The sequence below is a fragment of the Seriola dumerili genome, unplaced genomic scaffold (assembly GCF_002260705.1).
Source record: "Seriola dumerili isolate Sdu_G_001 unplaced genomic scaffold, Sdu_1.0 BDQW01000169.1, whole genome shotgun sequence".
In the NCBI taxonomy this organism is placed as follows: Eukaryota; Metazoa; Chordata; class Actinopteri; order Carangiformes; family Carangidae; genus Seriola; species Seriola dumerili.
In genome coordinates this window covers 3,115,183-3,130,010 of record NW_019174424.1, presented here as the reverse complement: position 1 = coordinate 3,130,010, position 14,828 = coordinate 3,115,183, and the positions used below count along the sequence as shown (strand labels likewise).

At 41.5% G+C, this 14,828-nt stretch overlaps 1 protein-coding gene across 1 annotated transcript in view; it reads left to right on the top strand.

The window, feature by feature from the left end:
* Positions 1-14,828, top strand: part of LOC111226991 (coronin-7-like) — a 107,478-nt gene that overhangs the window by 79,644 nt on the left and 13,006 nt on the right. The window lies entirely within an intron of this gene.

The window sequence follows — 14,828 nt, the reverse complement described above, 5'->3', positions numbered from 1 at the left end:
AACGCACGGTCTTCATCAAATCCTCTGAGAGGTACAGCGACCTCCACGTCAAGGAATGCGCTCAAGTGCCGACTCCCTGGACAAAAAGCGCTTTATTGGTGAGCACAGAGGAGAGTTTAAGCGGAGGGATGGGAGGGGCGAGGCGAGGCGCACGGCAGCATGAGCGCACTCCTTCACAGACCGGAGAGCAGCTCACAACTCACCTTGCAGCTCGGCTCAGTGCTGAAGGAGAGAAATTCCAGCCTCCTTTCAGTTCACTATGTCTTAATGCCTACCTGCCCGACCTGTTTTAACCATGACACATTACGAGTTCCATTATTTACTGTACAGAGAAGTTACATTTCATTTCAATAAGTGTTTCTTAGTTACTACCTTGATTTGCTTTTTTGAAGTATTCATTTTACTCCTCAGTAAAAGTGACAAAGCTTCAGCATTATGTTTACATACACTTTTAAAGGGCTAATACTTGGACCAGATCACACCAAATCAAACGGACTTGTTACATAACAAACCCAGCAAAACTGAAATATTTGATCCTGTAAACATGTGACACAGTCATATTTATAATAAATGAAAAAAAAAAATGCCAACAAAGTGGTTTCTTCTATTTTTGTCCACATCTACCAGTTTATGATTGACTCTTAGCTTCATTCGCAGAGACATCTTCAAGCTGAGAAAGCTATTGAATACTTCCAAACACCAGTGACAAACTACCCGCCAGCAGCTGGGAGCCTATTTCAATGTCAGCCAATCCCAACAAGGTAGAGTAAGGTGATAGCTGTCAGGGACTGCGTCACCTCTTATGTGTACTTTTAGCCACACGTCGCACAATCAACCACAACCCAAAGCCTCTTGTGTACAGTGCTTTGCTTGTGACCTACACGTTCCAGCAGAGCTTCTGTTTTTCTCCACATGTTGACAAGAAATTGTGAAAATAATTGAACCCAGGCCAAATTTCTCTCTGTGGTGATGTCATTCACCCTGAGACTCCAACAAGAAAAATATTCAACAAGCAGACCTCTCTCTGGCCCCGAGGCCATCGCACGTGTCTGGTGAAACCACCCCCACCCTCGGTATCCTCTGATCAAGGGACACTTTAGTTCCACTCGTCGAGCCATGCTTATGTATTTTGTACAGTTTACTTTTTGATATCAGTCCTCACACAGTCTGTGGCTCATGCCTTTCTCCTGCTCGCTCTCCCTCTTCTCCCTACTGTAGGAGTTATTACTCATGTAACACACACACACACACACACATGCACGCGCACACACACGTGCACAGTACCATCTGCAAGGCATTACATTAAATTGCAGGAATAGAGAAATGATTTCACGCATGCCCCGCGGGGTCCAGATGTAGCCCCTCTGTCGTAGCCACAACTGAGTTTCAGTGTTCAGAAGAAATAAAGAAGAGGTAAGAAATAAATCTTACCCTTTTGTACTTCATCACACATGTATGATCCTCAGAGTCTATGTCTGTGTCTCCCCCTCATTCACTCACTCTTCTGTGTCAAAGCTGCAATAACATGCAGTGCAAGGGTATCCAGGTGTGCTGAGGTCAAATTATTTGTCTTAGTGGTGAGGTATTCAAACTAACCTCCAGACCTGTGACCAGCTGACCAGTACTATAGCTGTCACATTACAATAAGTAAATAGTTGACTATATACAGTGTAAAATACAGTGTTGCAATGCCAGTATGAATAATGCAGTGGTGACAGTGGGAACTCGTCATATAAAAAAACACAGTACTGATTTAAGCATTTTAGAGATTATGTTCAGCAAATTCAAGAAATAATTTGATAAAAATGGTTAAAAAAAAATAGAGAAAGTAATATCATTAAATAAAGTTAAATATAGGTTCTGTGGTTGTGACGAGCTAAAAATCGTTTGGCAGCAAAAAGTAAAGTTTGGCCAGCTCTCCAAGTGTCTGTTTTATTTAACTTAAGTCATTTAATATTTCTTAAAATGGATTAATGTTTTTCACATTCAAATAGAAAATGGAATTTGATCTCAACCCGATCTGGAAGGGCCCTTCTGTTCAAGAGTCGAGCCTTTTTTGACCGTTGCCAGCAGTTAAATGTTTTGATTATGTTACTTTTTTGCCCTCATTTCATTGATTAATTTAGATGTTATTTTAAGTTTTTTCTTCTCACCTAATAGTATAAATGCATTTACAAAACCTTCTCCAATTCTTATCATTTGTTAATTTGATTTCATCTTTTTTCAGTCAAATTTATAAATATTTCATGACATTTAGCAGAATCCATGAGTACATGTGTGTAGCTGTAGAATGTAAAACTCCCAGAAACAAAACTGAGGGCGTGACCTGGGTGTCCCCAGTGATAGCTAGTGATACAAGCCTTGTGGTGTTGATATTTAATAGATTTTTTTATTCAGCAAAATTAAGGAGTGAATCTTCATTTGCACATATAATTTATTACTTTATAACATTTCATCTTATATTATTGGAGACTTTAGTAGATTCTCAGCAGCATGTATAATGAAAAAATTATATAATAAAACAAAACAAGTCTTTAAAAAATAACAACAACAACTAGATGTGGTGACAACAGAAGATATCATCTCATCCAACTGTTCAGCATAAAACATTGTACATTGTTTCAGCCTACTCATCAAGTTTTACCTCATTTGAAGTCGTGTCCACTCTGCCTTACAGACGGTCGGCTCTGCGTATTTGTACATTACAGGATAGTGGCAGGCACTTGGTCAGGGGTGTAAATCACAGTCCAGTGGCTGTAACGGCATTACAGCATGTGCCGTCAGCACGTTGGGTTCCTAATCACCCTGGCTCAGTAAAAGATGGCGAGACGGCGTACAGCCCGCTCCTCAACACTGCCCAGGGGAACCAGTAAAATACTGGTTTGCTGCTGAGCCAACCGCAGCCTGCTAACAGCTTAAAGCCAGAGGCACTTAGCCACACAGCGCCATGCTGGCTTTCTTGGGAGGTGACAGGGATTTCCTCTTCTTGTCAGTTTCTGTCAGTTTTCCTAGAAATACATTTTTTACGCTCTAACTCGTGCTCTCACATTTTGTCTTTTTCGTTCCAGTTTCATGTCATTCACTAGTGAGAATTTGTTATGTTTGTGTGCAAAGTCATGCTGAAGTATTTCATCGACTATTTCAACCAGTCTCTCATTGCTCTCTCTCTCTCTCTCCCCATCCTAGTTGAGCCCTAATCCTTTTTCTTTCTTTTTTTTTGCTGCTTCACTTTCTCTCACATTTTCTTCATCATTTCTGACTTTACTTTTACGTCTTTTCTCCCCTCCTTGATGTATGGTCATTTTTTACGCTGTTGCTCAACTTTATTTCAAGTTCAGTTTTGCCCAGTTTTTATAGACCTCGTAAACATCACTGTAGAGCTTACCTGACATGTGATTTATTTATTTACTTATTTAATCAAACTGTGAAAATAACAAGTCGAACCTGCAGAGTAGCAGTTTGATTATAACATGAAAATGTGAAAAAGTGAAGGTGTTTGTGTATTAGCTAATATTTTCACTCCACACAGGGATAGAAACTCAACATCAATGATCGATTGTTTTTATCTCCTCGTCCACACGGCGACAAAGAGTTTATCAGAAAGGCTGAACAGACTAAACTGTCTTCACAGCCTGCTATGCTTATACGTACATCATAGAACCTTGTTCCTATTAATGACACTTTGTCCAGCTTTGTTTATTTTTTATCAACAATTAAATCTTTATATCACACTGGAGTTACAAGGATTTTACTCAACAGCAACAATTTGTTCTCGCTTTGATTTTAGGATCAGTTTGTTTTCATTTCTCATTGTAAATTACCACCTCCTGACTTTTTCCCTTGATTATTGTGTTCCTAAACATTTTTATTTGTTTAGTGTGTGCTTCCTATATTACACAGTATCAGGGAAGTATATTAAGTTTGTCATATAGTAAATACAACATGTGCTATAGGATTTTCTTTCACCCTGTCAACACACCCAGTCGTGGGACAATCATAGACCACCATGTAGATACAACTATATTCATGCTACACAGCCATATACTGATGTATATAATGATGTCCACATATCTGTTAAGAAACACACAAGCATGCGTTTTGATCTGAAGTGCACATGTTTTGTTGTTCACAACACGTCTGTGGGTTTTTTACATTTAGAAAAAATAGGAGCTGGAGAGTTCAGCAAACAACAAACAAGGGCAACAGTGTCCCTGCAGGAGAGAGAGGAATAGAGCCAGTTCACCACAAAATGACCTTTTACTTTTTCACTTACTCTCCACATTGTCACTCCAAACAACAAACGTGCCTTCTTTAAAGTATTAAACTTTGCATTGTGGTGTTTTTACAGCCCCATCAAACTTGATAAAAACCTGATAGCAGCGTATTTTGCAGCCAAACAAGGCCACTTTTTTACCTAATATATTTGTCATACTGTCCTAACTCTTCCTCAGTGACAAAGCTCCGGTCACACAGACCGGAAGAAGGCAGAAGTACAAAACAGATGCTGCGTGAGGTGAATGGAGAGATCTCTTTTTTGCTTTTTCTTGGATCTATGAAAATAGGTTTTCATTAACTAAACCATCAGGCTCACAGCTGGCAGTTTGGGGACAGAAGTTTTAGCGGGCTGTTCGTTTAACATTATTTTATTACACAAGTGGTATAGGAATGTACAGAGTTAGGCATATTTTGCATTATTCAGCACATGTATAATTAGTGAGCACAAACACAGACAGGGAGGGTGGGGGTTGCCTTACTTTCCCTTCAGGACAGCCTGGGAAAGATTGTCCTGGGTTATTTTCTGATATAGCCCCTACTCAACCCCTGCTCATTATTCTCCCAGCCTCTCTCTGTCCTATAGAGGCTGCGGTGAGTGTGTCCTTGTGTGAGTGTTTACTCTATCTGCATATGTATTGGCATCTGCGTTCATGTGTGTTTTGTGCGGATCCCCCCCCCCCTGTCCACAAGAACATGTCTCCTCGTCACACGTAAATGTGCTCTGACGGCAGAATGTGTGGGCTGCCGTGAGACGCGGCCGGGGCACCTCCTCTCGAGGCCCGGCCTGCCTTTTCTTCCCACAGCAACTCGGCACCCGTTAGCTAGGGAAAACGTCTGTGGGAAGGAGTGCCACCGCCGAGGAGAAGGAAACTTTGGGAGGGAGAGGGAGAAACGAGGAACATGCATGGGAAATTAGTGGCTGCTATAGGAAACTGAATGTGGCTGAGAAATATGGCCAACAGAGAGAGAGAGAGAGAGAGAGAGAGAGAGATGTAATGAGTGCACTCAAAGCAGAAGTTGTCACTGTTTCTGTGAGAACAAACACTCATACACTCTATAATCATAATGTTGACTCTTCCCACCTGCTGTCTCTTGCCAGCTATACCCATGATAAGTCAATCTGTTGCTCATAAAGCTGTCTTCTATAGAGGAACCTTTTATATATAACACTAGCAGAGCAAGTGTATGTTTTATCACCTTTTTAACATAGTTCATCTTAGGTTAATTGGACTCAAAGTGAACTCAGAGTGGCTTGGGGTGTGCACACAGAATATCATTCTGCCCTTTTCACCGTTCATCTGTCGGAGGTTGGGTTAGACAGGCTGTGTTAACGAACCTTGCTTTGGGAACAGAGGCAGGATGTCACAATAATAAAAAAACTGGCTCCTGTTTGTCATCTGTTTATTGTTTTCTTGCTTTTTATTATTATTATTATGATGTTAGGCTTCTTTGTCATTTTCCATGTGGTCCTGTCATGGCATTTTGGCCTCATTGAAGTAAGCCGAGCGCTTCATGTGAGCGGGTTATGTTAGTGAGGAACATGAAAAGGCCCTCAACACAAAGACCTCAAGAATCTGTACACTAAGCTTTTAGTGATTGGAGCTGTTTGTTTCACGCAGGGGAAGGCACAACAGTGAACACACAGAGACCTGGAGAGGTCAAACCATAGTTCACTTTGAGGTTTACTAGTCTGTTGACTCTGCGCACACTGGCACTTCTCATTAAGGGGCGAGACAGAGACATACAACACAGCTGGGCTGTGCATGTCTCAGAGCTGGACAAGCCATTAGTGCTCATTTTATTGTTGAAAGGATGAAGAATCCATCATGAAAACAATCCTGGGTTTACCAGCTTATATTATCGAGCTGATTGAGAACATGTTTCCCTTAGCAACTGGCCATTTAGCCCTCAAAGTCTTTTAAACTAGACACATGTGGGTGCTGTGTCAGCTGTGGTATCCTGCATGTGTGGAAGGAACAGTACTAAATCTGGTTATCTGTTCTCTCTTAAGCTAAAAGTGACCGGTTTCTGCTCATTGCTGCGGCGCTGATAAGAGAGATGGAAGAGGAGAGAGTGCAGAGAGGCCGAAAGGAGAAGGGGTGAGATCCAAGGGGAAGAGGTTGGGTTGAGGGAGCGTGTGGGTAACCTCCCACCCCGCGCTCACTCAGGGGGTCACCCAGAAGTGCCATTTTCCCATGATCGTCATTAACCGAGGAGATACACAGTGAGGGATTATTTTTTTTCTTGTTTATTTTCCCATTCTTAGAGTTTTATGTTAATGTTAAATTCAATAAATTGTTAATCCACTTGGATGTTTGAGCTCCACTTTGCAGAATGGTGCATATGTATGTATGGAAAGATGCACATAAACATCTGTGCAGATGTACACAAGGTTAAAAATGGGGAAACAAACATGTAAATTTATCCTCAAAATGCAAATGTGAAAGCAACAGTCATGCAAATGTGTCAGAGTGACCCCAGTTCATGTTTGCCCACGTGCAGCCCAGAGAAGCATGTTTCAGCCTTTACTCATGAAGAGAACAACCCTCTCCTCTTCATCCTTCTTCCTTCATTTCCTCCTTCATTTCCTCCTTTCATTCCTTTTCTTCCCTCCTGTTGTTCCTTGCTTCCTACCTCTCCGTCTTATTCTCACCCTGCAGTCTGGTATGTCAGGTATTGGGTAACAGCAGCATGCCTGTGGTTTAGTGCAGGAAGCAAAGTAACTGCAGCTCAGCTACAGTATGTTCACTATGACTGCACTGCTGTACGAGTGCTATGACAGAAACTCTATCAGACGGATGAGAGCATCGAAGCCCAACAGGTCACATCAGGTCAGCCCGGTGCTTGCACCCGGCTGATTTGCATTTTAAGATTTGTCACCCTATTGCTTTATCAGCCAACCAGTCACGTGATGTGGTGGCGGTTTACCGCCCTGTGTGGAGGCACCACCGCGCAAAGAATTATAAAAACCTATAAAATGCATAAAGAAAAGGTATGAATGTGTATTTATTCTTTTTTTTTCAGTGACATGCACACACAGTATTGCAGGTATTCTTTTTGACAGTATTTTCCTCCTCTCTTACTGTCTCATTTCCTGTCTTTCCCAGTACAGAAAAACTCCTTTCAATATTGTGCACAGCATTTTTTACCCCACCGTCCCTTGTTGCCTGACATGCACACTGTGTGGTCTTGCCTGGATGCATTGTTTCCAAACTGTTGTGGCGCCATTCCTGCCCTTATGCATTTAAAATTTATTTCTTCTCATTCTGTCTCTCTGTGTTGTGTGTTTCTTTTATGATGATACCATGCCTCTGTCCAAAGCACTTTTGGGTTCTGCCAGGTAATCACTGACTGATTTGTCTCTAACATGACCTGCCTGGTTAAATAAAGGAGGTTAAATAAAAACAAACACACATGCACTCAGATAACAAGCCTCTCTTCGGCTGTGACACACAGCACTGATAATGGTAACACGAAGAGATGGATGTGGAGGACTTGACATCAAGCAGAGGTCAAATAGAAGTTGATTAACTGAAAAGGAAGAGTAATGGAGAGTGTTTTTTATTGCTATCAGTTTAGAAGTGTCCTAGCTACTTTACTGTTATTTTGAATTTCCTTTTTCTTTTCTTTTTTTTTTTATCTCCTGACCATCCGAGCTCATTTGTGTTTGCAAGGCTGAGGCTCATCGAAGTGTAATTCAATGCAACATGAGTGCCATTTAGCTCTATCCTCCAGAGGAATACACATCTGCTGTGTTAACAAATTGCTTAAAGCTGCCTCGTCATGCAGCGGTGAGGCTGGATGTGGGCTTGTAAACGTCTGATCAGCAGAGGCTCATTGTTAAGAGATGGTGGCTACATAGACAACACTAGAAGTGTGTGTCTCTGTGTGACACGTCTCCTTTTGTTGTCTACTTTCCTTTTGACCAGAACTGCCTGTGTTTACTATGTAAAGTTTATACACTTGAAATGTTGTAGGGCGGTTGTTGGCATTGTATGACTGGAATACTAAACTGTGCATTAGCTATGCTTACTCTGTATGGGTGGTCACAAAACGTGGTTTCTCTCTTGACCAAGATACAGACAGACGTTGTGTGTTTGTGTGTGTGTGGGTGTGTGGGTGTGTGTGTGTGTGTGTGTGTGTGTGTGTGTGTGTGTGTGTGTGTGTGTGTGTGTGAGAGGGGTTGCTGGAAAGATGGGCCAGTAATAGGAGTCAATCTGGTCGTACCAGTTGCCGCTCATCAACAGTCTCTTACTTTCTCTTTCTCTCTTTCTGTCCAATAACTCTCCCAGATTGTAGCACGATAGAGCTCAAAGCATTCTTATAAGGACACTTACACACACACATGCATGAGGACATGCATAACTGTTGTGATTTACTACATGAATGTGATAGTGATCTTATCTCTTCTCTCTGTCTTGCTTAGTTTCCCTCTCTCAGTCTTTAACCCTCTCTCTTATAGTAAATCTGCACTGTTCTCTGTGGTTTTTATTGTTTTTTGCTGCACAAATCCCTACTTCGGTCATTAAAGCAGATGATTTAGTGTGGGTGTGCTGAACGCACTAACAGTAAAACTCAGGCTTTCATGCACAGTCAGTCCACACAGGACAAAGGGGGAAAGGTAGGACCAGGGCCTCACAGTGCTGGAATAGTTTTTAAATTGCTAAATCTACAGCATGCTGTGTGGGAAAATAATAGTGTACATTTAATGTCATGTAATACTAAAGTTGCAGCTGATATTCATGTCTTTACATGAACAAGTTTATCAGCCATAAAAGTCATACCAAACCTTGTCTGTGATTTTTTTTATTTCAAAATATCCCAGTTATCTCTCTGAAAACAATCATTTTTTTGTGTTTCCAAACATTGACTCTCTGGAGATAAAAGATTTTCATCCCACAGGAGTGGAATTTGTGCTTTTTGAGCTAGGAGAGAAATCAGTGGACGGGATCAGAGTGATAAAGTGTCATTTTAAATGGACCAGAAAGAGCAAGTATGGACACATAGTTGCAGTCGCAGAAAGGTTTGTGTGTGTGTGTGTGTGTGTGTGTGTGTGTGTGTGTGTGTGTCGCAGAGAGATGATTCAGATCCCCAGTTGCTCAGTACCAGAGACAGAGAGACAGCGGCACTGATAAACTCTGTTAACTGTCTCTGATAAAGCAGAACTGGAAGACACCACGGAGTCAAAACATGTGCGAATGATGATCAATGAAAACGCTCTGTTGAACGCCTCAAAAATGTTTTCTGTAGCTCTAGTTGAGCAGGAATGGGGGGTGGGGGAAAAAAGAGCAGGTCTGAAGAAGTTGTTTTAGGGTTTATATTTCTCTCTTTATTTTTCTCCTTCTCTCCCTCAACCCGACCCTCTTACTCACATTTGCACACACGTACTCAGGCTTGAAGGAAAAACAAATATTAAACAGTAATGTTTTGTGTCCGTAAATTACTGGGTTTTATGGTTCTAGCATTTCCAATAATTCTGTCTTGGCGGCCCATGAAGGAAAGTCTCCTAGACACACACACACATATACAGTCATACACAGTAGGGCAAGTATGTGCTGCTATCATTCGAAGGAACTTTGGCTGAAGATTTGAGCAACATTTGCCAAAAATACTCATCATTAAATGTCAAAGTCATGTGATATTCCAGTTGAGTTGTGGCGTCGGTTGGGTTGTTGGTCTGTAGCAGTTGAGTGTCTGTCCGAGAGAGACCACGGTCTGTTTAGCTGGACAGGATTTTAACAGGCCAGTAAGTCATTCATCGAGCCCGTTATTGGTGGATTGTGTTTTTAAAGCAAACTTTATTGAGTGTCTCGGTGTGTGCGGGGCAAAGCAGCAACAGTTTGGACTTGTGGGTTTTCCACAGTAGGAAAAATAGACTGGAGTGCACCTAAGGCTGACATCATCTCCAATTTATTCTCTATAACAAATCAGTGCAATGTGGAGTGACTGACACACTGGAGCCAAGTCAAGCCTGAATTCACAGTATGATAGTTACTTTTAAGTTATGCCTCTGGTATGCAGAATAATTCCTGTGCAAGACATGAAGCCTGTGGCTAATTTAGAGCATGAAATTTATATTTTGTGGTTTATTCAGTGAATTTAAGTGGATTTATACGTAATATTTTTAGTGCAGATACTGATACAGATTATTTTCAATTCAAATTTCTATCACTACATCTGCGGATATGTATCATATCATCAATAGTGTATTTTCCATTAGTTTTGTTATGGTTCTATCCATTCCACATTGGTTTCATTTTACATTTAGATTTATTATTGGGATTCCTCACCCTGGCTTGATGTTTATTCTTTAAAAAAGAATATTTGTATTCCTGTTTTTGCTCTCAGTACTGGCTTACATCTGTGAGGGAACTGACTGGAAAACGTAGATAGGTTTTGTATGCAAGGCAAAAGTCACGCAAAGAGAAGCAGGTTTTTGGGCCTTATTGGCAGAGAATTTGCTGATCACAGTACATCTGTGAAGTACTAATACTGACAATCCATCAATTTCCAGGTGAGAGTGTGAAACAGTTCACTGTTCCCTCACTTCCTCTTCAACATGTGTACGTCTGTCTGTCTTTAGTGTTTCAAATGCGACCGTGACGAGAACTGGAGCTTTCCTCAGGTGACCTAAACTGCAGAGGGGGTGGTTGCGGTCGTGACCCTCACCCCTTCTCTTCCTGTCCTCTGTGCCATCACTTCCTCTCTCCTCTGTCGTCTTGAGACGGTCGTGGCTGCTGATCAGTTCCCAGGCCCCTGCCGACAGGTCATTTAATGGTCATCTAGTCCGGGCCCTTGATGCTGAACCCCGGGGTTAACGCGGAACTCACCTCTTCCGGGGCTCCACAGATGACAACAAGCAACCACCAGCACTTCAGAGATACAGGCACACACCTCAGACATCACAGATGCAATCACAAACCTAAACACATGCTAATATGAGAAAGATGCATACTATTTATTTCTGTCAGTAACCTCAAAGCTGTCTTTTATCATGTGCATTTAAAAGATTTATGTTTTCTATTAGTACTTTCACACCTTTACCTCCTCTTCAGTCTATATATATACCCTGACACCCTCATGCCCACCCACGTCCTACAACAACCCAACCCCCCACACGTGTCCGCCCCTCAGCCCTCCCAGTCCACAGGGCAGTGGTGGGTGTAAAGAGTGTGAGGTATCCTGCCAGTTTATGACCATCGTCCTGGCTGCTTTATAGCTCAGCCTGTCTGGACCAGTTTACCATGCATTTAAAGGTCTGCCTGAGTGTTTGTGAGTGTGTGAGTATGCATGAGTGTGTGTCATTTTGGAGATGAGTTTCTCTTATTCATCTAAGACAAGTAGAACCGTGTGTGTAATTTTCTGCTCAGCAAGTTGAAAGCCTGGTTTTCTCTCTGTCTCTTCTTGTAAAAATAAAGATTAGGGTTTTCATTTTTCATGTCACCATTATGCAAAACAGATGCACTGTCCATCATGCGGTGGGACAGCACTGTTTGTTAAGTTGTCTTAAGATGTCTCTAAGTGTCTGTTATATTTTAAGCGGTTTGTTTTCTACACATGCTTGAAGATGTGATATGTGGTTGATGCAGTAAGGACTGTCTTGTTGCGGCCTCATTGTTTTCCCCTGCAGAGAGGGATTAGTCGTTGTGCAGCGCTGATTGGGGCTGCCTTTGTCAGTGTGAAGCTGGAGCTGCACTGACGACAAGTTGGAATGGTAATGAAGCGTTATTCCGTTTCTTGAGGACAGGAGGGAAATTACTGCTGAAGCTGTTGTATTTTTTTCCGTTGGCATCTTTGCATGTGGTCTTATGTGGAATTGGGAGTGTGTGGGTGTCAGAGGGGTCACTGCAGACCTGTTGACATGGGACTCAGTCAGTTTAATTAAATTCTGAGCATGCGTGTATGCACATGCATGTGTGCCGCTACACATACTTGTGCGTGTATGTGTGTACTGGTTGTCAGGGGCCAGAGGATGGGGCCCGGTGAAGCGAGGAGAGAGGGGAGAGCAGCCGCTTGGCAGCCCATCTGAGAGCCTCGTCACTGGGGCTCAGACACGGCCACAGCTGGCCCCTCCACCAACAATCCTGGCTTTTCTTCCCCTCTCAGGAACGCAGCGCGTCAACTCTAATTCCCTTCTAATGAACTGGCTACTGAAGGTAGCTAGACAGGCAGGCCCAGCGCACTTATTGAACACACACACTGGAAACAAAACACACACACTCAGTGAAGAAAGTATATTGCACTTTAGTACATTTCAGAGCTTAGCCGGGTGACTGTGCAGCTCGCCTGCAGCCTTTAACACCATATAAGAAGAACCTGCAGTGTCCTTAGGTTGCGCCTCTTTCTTTATTGTCATTGCAATGTTTAATAAGACTTACAGCTGTTCTGAAGGGATTTTAAAGATCCTCAGACTCCTCTAACCATCTGGATAAAAAAATGTTCTCTATGCATCTTTATGTTTCAGTTCTATTTCTGACATACCTCAATTTGTACAATGTGAGCAAAAATAAAAAAAAATGTTATTATCAGTTATATTTTTCAATATCAATGTAACTTTCCAGTGTTTTATATTTTCATACACAACAGCATGTTTATATTGTTTCTTGTGTCATACAAAATGAGCAAGAACATAATGTAGTTTTTATGGCTACATGTACTTGAAACAAAACACAGTTCCAACTTGGGACACCGGTTAAATATCTTTCCCATTTTTTTTTTAAAATCCAGGTGCTTAGAAGAGTCTTTGAGGATTCTGGAAACATTTGAAAAACAGCAGGAGGAGTTTTTGTGAGATTTATCTTTCAGAGAAACTGATTCGTAGCTCAGTTACTTGAATTCACTGGCAAAAGGTTGAACCGAGACTAAAAACAAGATGTTATTCTGTTCACCGTCTTATGTCCAAAAACAAACAATACATATAACTACTTAGTCAGGTGGCAGATGATCAGGGCTCGCCTCCTCTCGTGGGACTGAAATTAATCAGGACTGTGAGCACAGTCAAATGTATTTGAGTGAGTGAGTGTTATTGTCCGATCACTGTGAGCTGAAGCCTTAGCCTGAAGCTGCCCTCGCTCTGACCCTGTGGTTTAGCTTCTGTGGTGCAGCCTTTGGAGCTCTGATACTGCTAATGGAAACATTTATACACATTTAGACGGCACAAGCGCAGAGGTTTGATTGCTTTGTGAACTTGGGAGTTTACAAAGGTGACAAAGTTCATCAACTATGATATATTGTTTATTTACACGGTTTGGCACTTGTTCGTCTTTTTCTTTTTTATATGTAATGCTTCAGAGTTTGAAAGGACTACCGCTGCCAAAGCATTCGCTGGCAGTTTAGTGGACCTTTTCCATGATCTTCTGCAATTCACACTCACAGACCTGCTACGCAAAGGATTTCTCCTTCTATACTTCACATTCTTACACAACACTAGAAACCAACCCAGGATTTACCATCCGGGAGATGGTTTTGCATGTCCTGTGTTGTTTCATTATGAATCCCAGTTAATCACCGGTGGATTATTCCGCATCAGTCCTCCCATTGTTGGGGAAATGTGAACGCCCATGGGCCTGCAGCGTAAGTGTGCTTAAAACCATTAGCTGTGTCCAATTCCCTTACACAAGAGTAATAACACTGAAACAGAAAGAGTGTGTTCTGTCACAGCAAACAATGAAAACAGGAAGAGGGCAGGGTTCTCATAAGAATAAATAGATAATCTGGTTATACGAACTTCTTCATCAGATGATTATGAAAATAACATGCTTTTATGGTCATACTTTTAAATCGGAGATACAGTTGTTTAGTTACAGCCAGCTGTTCATCACACTAAATATTTGTACTGATTAATTTTATACTACAACATATCTACCACATTATTAATCTGCCGCTGATTGTGTGTATGTAATGTTAAATCATGGTTGTAAAGATGACTTACAGTTGCAATATGCTGAGAGAAAAGAGCAGGTTTAAGCAGTTTACCTTATGCTTTTGTATTGGTCTTTCCATTTTTCACCATGCTAGCAGTGATGATGATTTTTTTGTGAAATCTAATTGGAAATCTGTTAGATGGGCTGTCATTAAATTTGGTTCGTGAATTCATGCCCCTCTCAGGATAAGTTGTAACAGTAACTTTTTCATCCAGCACTGTCTTCTAGATCAGAATTTTAATTTGCCCAGTACTTTAGTTTTTGACCAAATCTCTGCAAAATGAATGACATTCCCATCAGCCTCAGCCGTACTTGGTGCTAATTAGTGAATATTAGCATGCTAAAAGGCTAAACTCACATAGCGAACATGGTATACATTATACCTGCTAAACATAAGCATGTTAGTATGCAGACTCTTAGTTTTGTTCTCCCTCAATATGAAAACACACATGTAGCCAAGAAGAGGTGGATGGATTCAAAAACCTGGGGGACAAATGTAGCGCCCGCATTCATCCACATTCCTGATTGTCTCTCTGTTGACATTTTAGATTCTAAGAAAAACCCTGTGATTAATATTTATGTCAACCACAGTTTTAGCAAATTATTTAACCAGGATTCTGGATTATAGCC